Genomic DNA, 16,323 nt, shown 5'->3' with positions numbered 1-16,323 from the left:
TCTACTAATCCAGCTGCTTCGGGATGTCGAACACAGTGGAACTTCCATTGATAACCTAACAGAAGTGAAACCTGCTTCATGAGTTCAGACGAGAATGGCTGACCATTATCTGAATACACGACACGGGGCAAGCCGTACCGTGGGAAGAATTCACGAACCAACTGCTTGGCAGTGGTCGGGGCAGTGTAATCTGGGACGGGATATGCTTCTGTCCATCGGGATAGGGCACATACAACTACGAGGACATACTTGAATCCTCGGCATCTGTCCATCTGGATATAATCCATCTGGAGGACTTCAAAAGGATGGTCGGGAGGATGAAATCCACCTCGTTCCACGGGAATACCTTTTCCTGGATTGAACTGACAACAGATCATGCAGGTGCGCACTTTCTGTTTTGCTGCTGCTCGTAAATGTTTGTTAAACCAGAGGTTCTGTAAACTGTCTAACATGGCTTTCTCTCCCAAATGTGCTGGACTGTGTGCAGTGTTGATAATAACTTGAACCATAGAGTCGGGGAGAAACCATGTTGTCTTTTCCTTCGTCATCCATCCCTGTTCAGTCTGGACCCCTCCTTGTTCAGTCCATTTCTTTATTTCATCTGGAGTAGCATGTGTCTGTATGTCAATGACATCTTGTGTGGGGTCCCTAACTGTCATGCAATGTGTCAATGAAGATACGTCAGTCTTTGTCATATCAGTAGTATGAGTATGAGTCTGGGCTGTATGTTTCGCTGTTCGATCTGCCAGGTCGTTACCCTGGGAAATAGTGTCTGTGACTTTTGTATGTGCTTTGCACTTCATGATGGCTATTGCTGTAGGCAAATGAATTGCTTCCAACAGAGCTTGGATGAGGGGACCATGCTGGATTTTGGCTCCGTGAGAGGTCAAGAAACCCCTCTCTTGCCAGAGAACACCGAAGTCGTGTACGACTCCAAATGCATAGCGTGAATCTGTGTATATGTTTACTTTAAGATTCTTGGCTCGTATACAGGCTTGGGTCAGAGCAATGAGCTCTGCTGCTTGAGCTGACAGGGTGTCAATGCGATGTGTTTCTAAGACTTTAGTTTCAGTGGTCACTGCATATGTGGCCACTAGCTCTCCTGTACTTGTTCTCATACATGAACCATCCACATAAAGTGTCAGGTCTGGATCGGGAAGTGCAACATCTGTCAAGTCTTGTCTGGGCTTCGTGATTGTGTTAATGACATCCACGCAATCATGTGGAGTAGGATCTGTTGTGCTCGATGGTAAAAGTGTAGCAGGATTTAGTGTATTGCAGCGTCTGATTTCTATGTGTGGTTGGAATAATGTCAATTCATAACCTGTCAGTCGTGCTATGGTCAAGTGCTGGGTCTGTGTTCTGTTTAGGAGAACTTCCACAGAGTGTGGAACCTGTACTGTCAATTGATGTCCCAATACAATGGAGTCACTTTGTCTAATTGCTAGAGCTGTTGCTGCAACTGATTTTAAGCACGCAGGCAAGGCCTGTGCTACTGGATCCAATGTACTTGAAAAATAAGCACACGGTCTGTGTTTGTCTGCTTGAACCTGAGTGAGAACCGATAACGCTGTGCCATCGCGTTCTGTGACAAATAGTGTAAAAGGTTTGCTGTAACATGGTGTCGCTAAAACAGGTGCTTGACATAAGGCTTTCTTTAACTCATCAAAAGCTTGTGTATGTTCCTGAGTCCAAGGGAGGACAGACGAAGACGCTACCTCCTGTGTTGTCAACTGTATGAGTGGTTTAGCTAGAAATGCATATTGGGGAATCCATTGTCTGCAATAAGAAGTGAGTCCAATAAAGGCTCGTACTTCCTTCTGTGTCTTGGGTTGTGGTAGATGTGCAATTAACTGGATGCGATCAGGTGTCAGCTGCCTACCCCACCTGGACAGCAAGTGCCCAAGGTACACCACTTGCTGGGCATAGAATTGTAACTTCGAAGGAGACACCTTGTGTCCCTTGTCCGCCAGGAAATACAAAACTGTCAGTGATGCATGTTCACATTCTTGTTCACTTCGGGCGGTGATCAACAGATCATCGACGTACTGGAGTAGGGCAGTGTTAGCAGGCATGTGGATACTGTCAAGTTGTCTTTTCAATGCTTGGCTGTAGATGCTGGGGCTTTCTGTGAATCCTTGAGGGGCGCGTGCAAATTTGAAGCTACGGCCATTTAAACAGAATCCGAAAAGGTATTGGCTTTCCGGATCAATGGGGACACTAAAGAAGGCGTTCTTGAGATCGATTACAGTAAAGAACGTCGCCTCTGAATCAATAGCTGTCAATAATGAAGAGATATCTGGGACCACTGGGTACTGTGGTACAATACATTTATTCAATTCACGTAAATCAATCACCAAACGATAAACTGGAGGTGCATTCGGATCAGTGCGTTTAAGAATCGGAATGATAGGGGAATTACAAACATTTGAGTCGGTTTCTACAACCACTCCTTGTGCAATGAGCTCGTCAATGATTTTCAGTAAAGCCACTACAGCATCAGGTGGTAACTTGTATTGTCGGATTCGGGGCAGTACAACTCCTGGCTTGAGTGTAACACGGTATGGTGTAATGTGCATACAACCTACATCAGTGGGGCCTTGTGCCCATAAATGTGCAGGAACATTCTGTAACCTGGGATCAAAATCTCTCAACACATAATGACCCTTAAAATCACGAAGGAACAGCCTTACTCCTTCCGGAGAACAACAAATTACAGCTCCTAGAGCTTTTAGCGTTTTAATACCAAGCAAGTTTTCTGGACATGATTTCGTGAGCAATAAATCTGTAGGACGGGATAATGGACCAACTGCAAGAGGAACTGGTTTCGATACTTCATTAACAATAGGCTTTCCTGAAAATCCAAGGGAAACATTCTGTGAGCCTGAGAGGGGTGCCCCTGGAACCTCGTCATGACTAATGGTAGTTCTGCTTGCCCCTGTGTCAATCAAAAATTTTCTATCCTTTCCTCATACCTGACTATGTACATAAGGACCCTCTTGATCTACAGGAACCTCAATAAGAGGCAAGCCAACCTCCCTCTCTAGGCTGTTTCATGTGTACTGCTGATAATCAGGGTAATCGGATTGTGCATACTGGTACATCTGCTGTGTGACATGTTGTGTCGCGGCAATGGGCTAGGGCTGTGGTACCGCTACGGTCTGTTGTGGAACCTGCATAGGCTGCACATTCTGCGGAATATGTTGTTGGACCTGGTCCTGTCTAGGTGGACGTGGTCTCTCTTTAGTTTTACCTGTGGCTATATTGTGTTTCAGAACTGCACAATCGTTTACATAGTGACCTGGCTGTTTACAATAGTTGCATGTCCCTTTAACAGGAGCTGCCGAATTATTAGACTGTGTCGTACCCCTTTTCTGACCATCAGCTGGAACTGACTGAGCAACTAGCACCTTCATTTTCGTGTCTTTCATACGTCTCTGTTCGTGATCATGTTCCTTTCTAATTCTGTTCTGGTGATGCTGTAACATTTGTAACATTTGGGAAGGCGTATTTGCTTGCCATGTGCTCTCGACTTTCAATACACGGTTCTTAACCTGGGGTAATGAATTCTCGACTAATTTGGTCACAAATAGGTGTGGGTAAGACTCGCTACTTGTTTTCAGGCCACTATTAATAATAAAACATTTCTCGAATCTAGAATAAAAATCACTAGTGTCTTCGTCGTGTTTCTATTTGCAGGCTGAGATTGCATCCCAGTCCTCCTTTTTAGTTGTCAACAATCTTGGCAAAACCTGTACTAATAATCCTGGTAATGCTTTAGTTTTCTCCCCAAGACCTAGACCTGGGGTTCGTCCGATTTCTTCGTTTTCCAATTCAGTCCAATTAATCTTTTTATCTCCCACTTCCCATTCTTTTTCTTTGAGTTTCTCATAAATACCGTCAGGCAATAGCACTTTTAATATTTTCATAATAACGGGATATGTATAATCTCCCATGAGTAACATGTCTTTTATTTCACGGTGAAACCCTGCTGGATCTTTATCATGACTAGGCACTATTTTCTTCATTTCCAATAATTCCATTTTAGTTATGGGCGTGTATACAAATACGCGTTGGAGCTCACCCCCTGGAGTTGCCTGGACGGGATGAACTTCTCGTAAAGGGTTCTGTCTATCTAGGTGAAAAGGATAGCTTACTGGGGGTGGAACCGGAACGAAATGTGGAGTCAAAAATGTTCTATATCTATGACGTTGTTCGAGAATAACATTAATCAAATCAGTACCCAGGCCTCTCCACCTATTCAGGAGCAATTCGTCTAGTACATTGTATAGGGGACCTGGATCAGAATGCTGGCTTTCATATAGCATAATAATATGTTGGATCATGTACATACCAACTAAACGTTGTTCAGTCGGAGTAAGACTCAAAAATGTTTGCGCTACTGAATAGTCTCTATACACGCTGTCATTATCGGCCCACTGTACTGCGGACCGTGCTAGTTCTTGTTCACGCATTGTACTAAGTTCATTGTAACCTATTCTATCTTTCAGGATTTTATCAGTGGCTTGGAATAACTGTTCAAGAGAACATTTTTCTGGTATGGGGGGAAGAAAACGTCTTTTATTTTCTAGACGTATCGGTCTGTCAAAAGTTCTATCAGAAGAGTACTGTTTAGGGAGTTTCGCCCTACCTACGTAAGCTATCGTGTCTTGAGTCGCTGCTGGATTCTCTGGTTCTTCCTCCTCTGAGGAGTCATTTTCGTCCCCTGTTTCGGTCGTCCTGTCGGCTTTACGTCGGGCATGTATGGCCACTATTTCTTTACGGATCTTTCTAGACATGGCATCAATACATTTCTCTTTGTCATGCTTACAATCTGCAATATTCTGACTCCATTTTGTCAATCCTTCCATTTCTTTTTGAGAATAACCTGGCTGATCTTGTTCCCTTATCAGACAATTAATCAAAAATCGCAATATTAACCCTTGAGTCTCGACTTTCTGATATGCCATGGCTTCACGAACACATTCTGGACCCTCCCCCGATCGAATAAAGTGATATATTTTGTCTAGATGTTCTGGCATGTCTGGTAATGTCATCAAATAATCTGTAACACGTCTTAAACGTAATGATGCTAACAACAGGTCCCCTTGCTTGCCAGGGACAGGATCGTATCTACAATCTCCAATTATTTGTTTGAGCTTTTCAGCTGGGCTTGCTTTAGGTGTACGCTGCATTGCTAATTCTCTCATTGTCAATCGATGTAATTGTGGCGGAGTGTGGGGGAGGCCACCTGTGGCACCTCCTGAAACGGAAGCATGAGCATAACCTGACTGTGGGGCGGGTATATGTAATGGGATTGGACCCTGAGATGCATCTGTCGAAAAAGGATTAGTAGGGGGAACAGTAGCAGGAAGGCCAGTAGGGGAAGTGGCAACATGTGCGGGAAATTGGTGACGTGGAGGGGTCGTGGCTTGATTGGCCGGTGCAGGGTGCTGAGCATTGTTATCAGGGGGTACGGGTAGTACGGGCACATTAGTATAAGCTGGAGCTACACCATCTAAATAGGAAGAAAGGAATATATCTGCTGCGGTCTGTTTGTGACGGATTTTAGTCGGAACTAATGGTGGCGGCAGATCACTTGGCATATCCGGGGTTGCCTTGGACAGGCCCTCGGCTAGAACTGGATACAGTCCTGTAATAAGGGCATTTCTCTGTCGGTCTTGTTGTTCTATTCTGATTCGTTCTCCTTCTTCTAACAGTTCCTTTTCTCTAGCTTTTTCGGAATCCTCTCTGCTTTTTTCTGCTTTTCTGAGTTCTTTCTCTGTCCGTCTATGCGATTCTTTGCGCCACAATTCTATGGCATCTTTCTGCGATTGTCTGGCTTTCTTTTTCCATAACGCTTCTTCTACTCTCATGATGCACTCGGCATCCGATGTCCCTGTAACAGGCCATCTCTGATTCTCTTCCAAGTCCTTCGTATAGTCCACCCATAAGTCTAATTACAGTATGGCATCTAAGCCATGCTTATGGTACATAAAATGACCTGGAGTGTCCCTAGGTGGGACGGAAACTGCTTCTCCGAGTATCCCTTTCCTAGTTCCTATCTGTCGTAATTTAGAAAACAGAGGCATTTTTACCTCTTACCTGGACGCAAAACACGATGACCACAATAAAAATACAAACAGTCATTCATACCACAACATCAATCACATTGAAACATTTCGACCAAAACAAAGAATACTGAAACACTGAATCACTGTATTACTATATGTACTGCTAAACAGTACAGATGCACTGCTAAAACAGTACAGACCGGATCTGTGTACCCAAACCCGTCTTGACCGGATACAAATTAATGCACCCGCCTTGATGCGTCCCCAGCAACGGTACTCACCGGGAAGCACGGAACGGAAGGCCTCGGAAACTCGACTGGACTGGACTGCTATGACGTCACTGCTGCTGCGCACTACGCATGCGCCTCGACGCTTCGGACAGGTGGGCCTCTGGACACCTCGGACACTGCACTCTCGGCTGGGCTCTGGTCGGGATCCTCCGCACTCCTCACCGCCTCGTCTGGATGCTGTCCCGCAGTCTCCGTCTCCACCGTAGGCCTGAGGGAGATACAGGAAAACCTGCAGATGCGCATAGGAGTCCGTCACGGCTGTGGTAGGGGGCAAGGCCTGCGACGCATCGCCGGCGCGTGGGGTGGGGGAGGGGTTCCTATTCGGGCGCCAAATTATGTAGTAAATATAATTTACCGTACAAGTTTTTCCATATAATTACTGACAAGTAAAAGAATAGCTCAATCAAATGAGAGTCAGAGTCCGTGGTGTCTGAGTCATACGGGCTTTAATCGGGATGGCTCGAGCCATGGAAATCAATTCCATCAATACAAGGGTTCGGGGAATATGCAATGATGGCAAAAAGATGTCAACGATTTATTAACAGTACATGACATATATAGTAAAACTGTACAATGGCGATGGATACAATAGGCGTGACAAGTGATAAGAACACATGTGCGTAGCAGAAAGGCGTGTACAAGGGTGTGCACGGAGGTGTGTGCTGGAAACGTCACAGGAACGTGTCATAGGTGGGTGGGTGCATAGAGGATTCTGCAGAGTCAGCAGGAAGTGCGGATGCGCGCGCAACTAGCATGACATGACATAGACGTGTAACTGGGGAGAACTTTAACACTAGTAAAGGAGACAGAAGTCTGGGATGTCAGAACGACCTGGACCTATAACATATCTGATATCTTATGTTTGGAGGATGTATTATCTGGAGTAAAAGGTCTCTCGGGCAGAGGCTATACTATACTGAATGCTAGTGCGTGCATATGTGTCTACGTGTCTACGTGCAGGGCTATGGGCCTACTATGGCAACGGGAACTGTAAATTACTTGCATGGAGACAGGAAGACTTGCTCTTTGCTCTGCAGCCGGGGATATATTTACCTAAATCACTAGACAGGAATGTGTTTTCGAGGAGGCTGAACAGATAACTTGAAGGCAAAATACTGTCTTGGCAGGTAGGCCAGGTTGAGCCAGGCACCGCTTCGTTTGGCAGTAAGTAAGGCAGAGGTCAGGGATGCATCTCCACGCTGCAGCTTTCAGAGGCAGAGACAGAAGTGGTTCGAGGGCAGAAATCAGGGCCTAGCTCGGCAGAGCCAGGAAAACGTGAAAGTGCACCATGTAAAGACGTTGGCATGGCATGGTTAGGAACTGAATTATCAATCCATTCATGGTGGATCTGATAGAGGACATGTTGACGTTGGACGCAAATGTATTTGCATCTTCAGATTCGGTTGCGGAGGGAAGTTACATGCACTTTAAACTCGTACATGGAGACGTTGGGGTACACGTTAGGGGACACATCTGACCATAAAAATTTCAATTACCTCATGCTGAAAGCATCTTTACAATCTTCAGAGTTAATGAAGAATGCTACTGACTTGGTAGTCCATTTTGGTCACCCCAACTGTGTCATATAGATGTTGGTTCTCAGTCCTAGAGGCCGTGAATGCTGTATTATGGAAGTGGCAGTCGTTTACAGAGTTTATGTTTAGTGATGATGGCATAGGCAAGAAATGCGAGGATCTTTGGTCGCATATTAAAAGTGATGTGAAAAAAAGTACACTCTACTGCATTCTTAAATTTTTATGGGAAAACATGACTGTTGTAGTAGACATAATCATAAAACTAGAGTGTGAAAACACCCTTGCCTACCAGCGTTAATTGGTGTACATGTGAAACAGCTCCTTGAGAGTAGGCTGGCCGACACTTTAAGTGACTTTGGCACTGCAACATGCTAGAATGTTTTCCACTTGATAAGCATAGAAATGTTGAGGGGTAATTCAGGAAATTTAATTTACACCGCATGAGAAATGGCTTGCAATGATGCACAAAGATGTCCCTTCACCAACCATGGTATTTGAAGTCAATTAAGCCTCACTGTAGTAGTCCGGGCAAGTTCTAGGGCCCTTCTATAAAGGGGAATTTTCACCAGAATTTGAAAAGTACTGCTTCATTTTTGCCCACTTCAATAACTCTGAGGGCATATGTGCTCAGTTCAATGCATTTGTTGCTGAACCTGTCCCAGAGAATCATAATCTTCAGGTGCACCAGTATTGGCATGGAAAGCAATACTAGTGGCCAGTGTTAGCAAATTGTGTACTGGCTGTTTTGCCGTTGCTCATCTTTAGTGCCAAAGCAGTGAGGGTCTTGTCACAGATAAAAGTTTACGTGGGATGGAAAGAGCAAGCGTGTCTGACCAAAGACTCACAAAATAAGTATTTTTATGGTGTACTACAGTAAGTTTGAAGTGTAAAAATGTATTTGCACCTCATATGCACTGTACGTACACTGTCTATATACCATGTGTTATCATTGCAGAAAGCAAGCGATAATAAAAGCAAAACATTCCATAAACCCTGGAAAAAAACAGTTTCTGTTGTTTTTAATGGTGCAAAAATGTGTGACCACTGATAACCACTGTTTTTTAAGGTATTGAAAACACTGATAAAACCCCACCAGAATGTACACAAAATAAAATAGAAACTGAAAACAGGAAAGCCTACTTATAGGCAAGCCCACTTCAAAGTTGTTTTTCCATTGAGACGTGGCTCTTCGATGCCATGTCCACTAGACTGTATGCTACTCTGGTGCTCCTCTCAATGGAGGTCTTCACACGTGGTCCAATATCAGTTAGTTAGAGGAACATTCTTTCTAAGTAAGATCATTGAAATACTGACAGATGTTTCTTTGTGTTTTCTGGCCTCCGCGTTTTGATACCGTAGGTGACGATTCAAGCCATTAGGACAGCATTATTGTGTAAGCTTGGGCTGTGATTGGGTAGGCAAATGTTTTCACAAATCTCTCAATTGCTGTTTCAGGCAAATGAGATGTGGTCATTCAAGGTTTTCTGAGACCATATCACCAATATAGAAAAAAATATTCTTTGCAGTCCCGTGTTTCCCCCGCTAGGATGAAGTAAACCTTAGTTCCCAATGCCATCTTCCACCAAAAGATCATCATTTTGAGGGTGGGGGGAATTTTAGTGTTGTTATAGTTGGAGAACCATTTTTCTGCTTTCACTTGGGCTCCCAATGAATTTAGAGTCCCAGTCAATGAGATGGAATCACTGGAGTAGAGCTGAATCAGAGTCCCAAAGGTGTTCACCTTTGGTTCATCTGTAGATTCGATCAGGACCTTGGCATACGTAATGTTTATCCACAGGGAGATTTGCCAACCAGCTCATTACAAAACAAAAAGTATGTAATTAAGTACACTCTGCAATACTATATATATGTTATAAGGATATTATAAGCCATTGCAGAATCCGATAATGATATAGTGGAATACGACCAAGTTCCCTCCTAAGAACATGGAAACTATGTCTTGCAATGTCTTTTTTATGAATCTTGGTTGGCTAAGACTCTGGGAAAGTACAAATTAGAGGCGCTGAGGGAGAGGAGATGGATAGTGCTATCCTGAGTGGGTTGTGTCCAAGAGTGGAAGTCCCAGTCAGCCATCTTTTGTTAGTCCCAACCAAGGGTGGCTAGAGACTGTGGTCAGGATGATGTTTTTTCTGCTATATCTGACCCAAGAGACTGAATGAGAAAGCACCATATGTGAAGTAAGCAACAGAGTGTGAGTACCCTGCCTGTCAGTTTTGTTGCATCCCAGCCAGAGGTTATAAAGGTGGAATTTTTTTTTTAGAATTCAGTTTTGTAAAAATAAGATGCAGAAATCATGATCCGAACAACACAACAGGGGGAACTTGGCAGAGGCTAGAAGAGAAGGCAAGATAGTAGGCAAGGTAGCGGGGAACTAGTGCAATAGGTGGGGAGCACGCCAAATGCATTGCTGCTATGGGGAATTTTCGGGCTAAGGGTATCTGCAATGTGTTTCTATTTGGAAGGCCAATATAATTAAAGGTGTCTCGGCATAAGGGTATGCTAGAGAGGAGGTTTACGGTTACTATTGTGGCGGTTCTGACATATGAAGGAAACTTTTGAAGTCAATGACTGGGGTGCATTTCTGTTTTGTGCATATTAAGGTGCACGTGAAGTCCACAGTGAAAGTAGTTTTGGAGGCAGGTCTGCATGGCTATAGGTCATTAGACATGTTTATTGGTGATCTTTACTAGCACTCTATTATTGAGGAAAGCCAGTGCCTGGTCAGGCAGATTTGAACTCCTAGTGACATTACACATGGACTAGCAATATTGAAAATTCTGTTATCATGCCGCAGTTGCCGTGTGATGCAGGCTTATCAGTTAAGTAGACACTGATCTTTCAATGTTATGCTGCAAACATGTTTGATCCTCAGTACCTGCTGTGCTTCACCAAAGAGCTCATGAGAACTGCGTTACTAGCAAGACAGGGAAGGTCCAAGGATTCCAAGGCTAAAACAACGCTTAATAAGCTGATTTTATAAGTAAATGGAGACACACTCAAAGCTCTGGACCTCTTGAGCTTCGTAAGGAAAAGCGAGTTTGAGAAAAGGGGAGTGTGTACTCCTTGAAAAGCAGTATTGTGCTTATTGGGATGAATACCCGTTCTTACAGATTCTCATATAGGGGACACGACTACTTCAAGTTGCAGTGTGACATCTTTATTGTTGTGTTGTGAGACATAGACAGCCGACACGTGTTTCGCCCCCTATTGGCGAGTTGCGCCGGGGCTTTCTCAAGGCTACTTACACAAATGCAGCATATAATACAACTGTTTCCATATTGTCAAAATTCCAAAGACAAGAGTTTCAATACTCGCAGAACAATATTCTTCTGTAAGATTGCAGAAGGCTGAGAAGTGCAGTTCGGTCCCTGCCCGCGGCTCTCGGCATTCGGTATGCGCATGGGTTGAATCCCGATTCAACCCATGCACATACCGAATGCAACTTGAAGTAGTCGTGTCCCCTATATGAGAATCTGTAAGAACGGGTATTCATCCCAATAAGCACAATACTGACTTTTCAAAGAGTACACACTCCCCTTTTCTCAAAATCATGAGAACTACGTGTCTGGGGCTAAGAAAATGGAACATTGGAAGAGATTAAAAGTTATGAAGCTCAGAAAAAAAGTGTTGGCAGAAGTTAAAAGTTAACAAGCTTTGCTTCATTGGAAGAACTGTAACTTTGCATAGATGGACCACATTGACCGAAATTGGCTGGGAGGACAACTGAATCGGGTTTCACTTGAAACCTACAGCGGAATGCTATTGGTAAGTGCCTGTCCTGTTTTGAGTGTAGTCACATGGAGGTTATTGTTACAATAGATGTAATTGTCGACCTAGGGTTGGTTAGTGACTAAAAACAAGTAGGTGAAATGTAAGCATTGTTCTGGGACTACAATTGACACAGACAAAAGACTGGAGCTATTAATAGTTTCTCGATATGGCTCTAGTTTTTACATTTTTTCTTGCTTTGCACATAGAGTGGCCAAACTCTGCACCCATGAAGCAGAAGAAGGCTGCACCATGCTGAGAGGTTGGAGGCACACTGAACAATGAACGTTGAATCTTAAAAATGTAACATGCTCAAAAAGGTCACCAGAGGTGGAATTGCAGTTTCCACAATCCAATGTGGCTTGAGGGCTACCTTAACTTTCTCAAGTAAAAATAAAATTGTTTCTTCATCAAAGTGGTAAAATGTGATCACTTCCTCGTCGAACAAGCCAAACAGAGTCTCACATGGATGTTAAGGGTGCTCCTTTCAACTGTGTACACATGTACCTCGTGCAGGCACCGCAGACCCTGCTCAACTTCTCCCATCTGCTCCCCTTACCCTCTGACAGCAAAAGTACCCAAAAGCTGCCAGTGAAGTACTGTTTCATTGCATGCATCACTAGCACACTTCGCCTCACGGTGGAGGGGAGAGGGCTAACCCCAGAGAGCATCCTCCTTAAACTTGAGGACGCCTCAGGGGGGCTAGGATGAATTAGGTGCCCACCACTCCTTTTGTGCTTAGATGCTGGCTAAACACAGCAGCAGTAAACAAACACATGAATACCAAACTATTGACTCTTAACAAAAAAATACACCAAACCTCTTTCATATCCACAGTGAAAAATAGAAAACTGTATTTTAAATATAACAATCAAGTACAAAACCTCTGTTTAAAAATGTTTGTCATTTCGATTTATATAAACTGAAGAGCTTTTAATTTGTTGGACAGAGATAATTGTATCGTATTTTACGTAAAGACGTTCTTAATCAAACGTATTAAATGAATCCGTACTATAAGCTGAAGAACCCCGTAATATGTGGAAAACTTAAGCAATCACAAAAACTAAAACTGAAATTAAAATATTCTTACTAATGACCGTATAATTAGGTTTGTTAGTGTAAAATGCTCATGTAATGAAGAGGTCACTATAGAGCGCTCGAAATATATTACATAATCTCTATCTTTATTGCACAGTCACATTTTTAAAATGTATCACAAACAATTGCCTTTGATTTCATATGTCACCTTCGATATCAACTTGATGACTTCAAATTATAAATGATAACTTCAAGAATGGACAGATTCTTAAGCAATCTCTACATTCCTCAATGTATGTCTAGTTGCATGAAAAGTATGTTTCATATATGCTAACAATTAAATGTTTCGTAAACCAAGCACTATTCTTCATGTGACTTCATTTGATGTGATGTCACTGTGCAACGCTCCGCTACTTTGACCCCCTCGATGTTTTTCAGCTTGTGCCTTATTAGATGTGTCTAAACACTGGACGAGACCACTTCTGACAGTGTGGGGTGGCTGCTCTCCCGACCACGAGTAACACCTCACCGCCAGACAGGACAGCCGTGCGCTGCATCCAGCACGGCCACAAATATTTCTAAATCCGCCTTCCAACAGGTGCAGCATGATTGGAGCAGCTTCTTGATCCTCGTGCAACTTGTTATAAATGTTCTGCATATAACTCAGAATAAACGTGGACCATGACGACCACAGGCTGAAGGCCGTGTTCTCACAAGAGATTATAAAGCAAAAGTGTGAGTGTGTTTCAGTTTTGTGTTTCCGCGTGGCTACCAAGTGTGGTGTGTGACTACTTACTTTTTAGCTAAAAGACTTTGCATGCTGAGCTTTTTATACAGTGCTAAAAGTGGATGTACGTGTTCCATAAAGCAAAGAGTTGTGTGTCAAAACACCCAAACTACCTGAAGATGCCAACCATGCCAGGGGGTACCTACCAGCCTTGATGTTCAAGATTCTAATATGCAATATGTCATACTATCATGCAAATCACAAGCCAGAGGAGGTAGGTGCTCATACCAAATTGGATTTCCCACTGACAACAAATTAAGATTCGGTTCATAGATAGAGGTGTTCAAAATTGCACCCTTCAAAATGTTTATGGGAAACTCTGCAACTTCACAAAGTTTGCAAACTTTTTGCTTTGCCACATTCAGCCTGAACATTGTAAGGTTGGTGACAATTTATGTAGCATTTGTTCTTATATTGACACTAATTAAATGGTTCTGCATAGGATATACTGCGCAGAAAACGGTTACTGTTCTTCTGTACATTCCCACTGTGCAAAGAAAAGCTCTTTAAAAGTTAAACGTGGATAGCAAAATTCTCCATACACTTTCAGCCGGCTGTGTTCGACTAGATTGGACCTATCTCGCTACTTGGTGAAAATTAGATTATCTCGTTATGTAGAGAAAACGTTTGCGTTGGCAAAGATGAACCAGGAAACTATGCTAAGACCAAAAGCAATGGACTTTGCAGATATGTGGTGCCATAAAAAAACCACATCCCAAGTGATCACTTCATGAGGTTGAATTTCAATGACAGCTTTAAAATGCTACGGACGGCTAAGAAATACCTGCATTAAAGGCGTGCAAGTGTTTTGCAGTTGAAAGTAGTCCAGACCTAAACTCCAGAGCCACAGCAGCGTGCCCAAGCCACGAGACGTCTTGAATAATTCGCTCGCCCATATATTGAACACGGACGTACCTGACTCGTGTCCTGCTGGTGGTATTTCAGTCAGAACTCACTGCTCTGGCGCGCGGCCTCAGAGGAGAGGACCCTCCCTTGATCTAGTGTCAGGGGCACTACTGAGAGGCATTAAGACCCTTCACTAAGGACGCGATAAAGTGTAACGTGACCCCAGCCGAGTCTAATTTTATCCCATGACAAAACCCGGAATAGCACGATCACAAGGCGACTCGAGCGCTGCTCCGACAGCGTCACACGACAGCACCGACCAGTGACTCTCGTCTGCCCTATCATCTCAGGGGAAAAGAGAGCAGCGCCGTGACGTCAATCATCTAAGGTGAAAAAAGAGAGCGCCGTGACGTCATTGGCTAGATCTCATGAATTGTAGCAGCTGAGCAGTTCTGTGCTCGTGACTGATTGATTTTACACCCACATTTGCTGACTGACCATACAGAGGCGACTGGGCCTGAACAGATTAAAAGGCTCGGGCACCAAAGTAAAACAGGCACCATAAAGCGAGTTAGATAAATGTAAAAAGTGGCCATATTTACAAAATCGGACAGTTTTGAACTTGCAAAGACACAGAGGCATATTTATGAGAGGCTTGCCTCGCGTTTGCACCAGGCAACGTGGTACATGCATGACACAAACCTCTAAGTAGGGTTTTGAAGCCACACAAAGCCACTTTGAGTGGTTCTGAGTGGCTTCATATATCTGGAGCTGGGGCACTGGAAGTATGCTGCAGGAGAGGGCCAGATCATGTGGTAGGCAGGGCACAAGTCCTAAAAACAGAAGTGGGGGGGACACTGTCACCGGAAGTGACGTCACAACAGGAAGTGACGTCACGAAAGGTGGCTTGCACCATCGGGCTCATTGCCTCCCCTCGTTCACCTCTTAGATGCGATTGCATCTGAGAAGTCAGCGCGTGAGAAGCACACTGTGAGCTCCGAGCTCCTCTTCCCAGAGAGGCCAAAGAGAGAAGTCTAGCTGTTTGGCAGGGGGGACGGCGTTCACCCGGTAAAATAAGTAGGGGGACGCCGTCCACCCGCGTGGTACCCCGACTTATTTAGGCTTCAGTTGTCATAGATGGGTTTCTAGGGCATTGTAATTGCTCTCTTGAAAAATAATCAGCAGGATTTTAATCTTTCCCTGGACGGCGAATAATTGTGTAGTTATATTCTAGTTATCTCAGACTCCATTGCTCAATACGAGGAGGCATCTTGGCTTTAGGATTACAAAATATTGTCAACAGCGCTTTATGATCATTCATTACAGTGGAAGGCTTTCCGTTGAAGAAAACATGGAAATATTCACAAACCCAAACCACTGACAAGCTTTCATTCTCAGGTAGTGAATAAGCATATTCAGTATGTGACAAGCTTTTACTGTTTCAAGCTATAATATGCCTAACGACAGATGGCTGCCCATTGTGCTGTGTAAAATTTACGCCTAACCCGACAGGGCTAGCATCAACTGCAACCTCTGTATGAAGCTTAGGATCAAAGTAGGCCAGTTCAGTGGCATTCTCGATGGCTAGCTTGATTCTCTTGAAACTTTCCTCGCACTCACATGACCATTGACAGACCACATTCTTTTTTGTCAATTCTTGTAACGGTGCACTGACCGTGGCAAAGTCTTGTATGAGTAACTGGTCATCCAGCAGAATGAACGTAACATGGACATATCCTGTGGGGGATTCACATTACATAGCGCTTGCACTTTGGCAGGATCAGGTGTCATACTCCCACCAAAAAAGACATGGACAAATGATTAATTTCAATTTTGTCTAGAAAATGACATACTTGCATGAAGGCTTTTTCATGCTCTTTCTGAGTAGCTCCAAAGACTAATATGTCATGACTATAGTTGAAAATATTTACAACAGGTTAAATGAATTGGCGATTGGCATCTTG

The 16,323-nt window shown here is 43.7% G+C and overlaps 1 protein-coding gene across 2 annotated transcripts in view; it reads right to left on the bottom strand.

The window, feature by feature from the left end:
* Positions 1–14,494, bottom strand: part of LRRC39 (leucine rich repeat containing 39) — a 229,947-nt gene extending 215,453 nt beyond the window's left edge. The window contains exon 1 of one of the 2 annotated variants that reach the window (XM_086954502.1): positions 14,429–14,494. The gene's annotated coding sequence lies outside the window, so the exon portion shown is untranslated. Of the gene's footprint in view, positions 1–14,297; positions 14,408–14,428 lie in introns of those variants that run through there. The other variant, XM_086954510.1, reaches the window with a different exon arrangement.
* Between the last annotated feature and the right edge of the window lie 1,829 nt (positions 14,495–16,323).

Source organism: Lissotriton vulgaris, chromosome 1_1, assembly GCF_964263255.1.
Source record: "Lissotriton vulgaris chromosome 1_1, aLisVul1.2, whole genome shotgun sequence".
NCBI classification, from domain to species: Eukaryota; Metazoa; Chordata; class Amphibia; order Caudata; family Salamandridae; genus Lissotriton; species Lissotriton vulgaris.
The sequence above is the reverse complement of the archived record's forward strand: the minus strand, read 5'-3'. Positions and strand labels throughout refer to the sequence as shown.